The sequence below is a fragment of the Bos taurus genome, chromosome 14 (genome assembly GCF_002263795.3).
Source record: "Bos taurus isolate L1 Dominette 01449 registration number 42190680 breed Hereford chromosome 14, ARS-UCD2.0, whole genome shotgun sequence".
NCBI lineage: Eukaryota > Metazoa > Chordata > Mammalia > Artiodactyla > Bovidae > Bos > Bos taurus.
This window is the reverse complement of record NC_037341.1, coordinates 541780-542391: the sequence shown is the minus strand read 5'-3', so window position 1 is coordinate 542391 and position 612 is coordinate 541780.

Below are 612 nucleotides of genomic sequence, written 5' to 3'. Positions count from 1 at the left end.
GCGCGGCGGCCGCGGGGGACGCAGCGGCCCCTGGCGGCCGGGGGCAGCCTCGCGGCTCCGCTCCCGGGTTCCACATACAGCGCCCCGAAAACCCAGCTCGCGGGAGATCCAGGGTCTCACTGCGGAGAATGCAGAGCCGGCTGGAAGCCGGACGGTGGCTGGGCGGCTCAGGGCTGGCTGGTCAGGACCTGCTCGCCCCCCGGATCCCAGAATGGGGTCACTGCAGAGGGTCTCTCCCGCAAGAAGAGGCGAGGTCTCAAGCACCCTGCTGGATGCTGGCAGCAGTGTGGAGGCCGGGGGAGCAGAGACCCCCGGGCCAAACACGCGCCGAATTAGGCCCCGGCGGCTGCCGGAAGCCTGGCGGAGCCCGACTAGCACAGGGGTCTGGAGAGCTTCCTGGAGGCGTCTTGTCCTGTCCCTGCTCGGCGTTGCCCCCGCAGGACGACCCCCCCGCCCCGCCCCCCGCGACACCAGCACCAGAAGGCGAGCTCACGACGCGGGGCCCTGGACTGTCCCTCTACGAGCCCCTCCCCTGAGGACACCTTTTCGCCCGTCTTGCCCACTGCTCCCTCCCCAGGCCTGGTAGTTGCCCGCTTCAAGGGCCCATGAGCC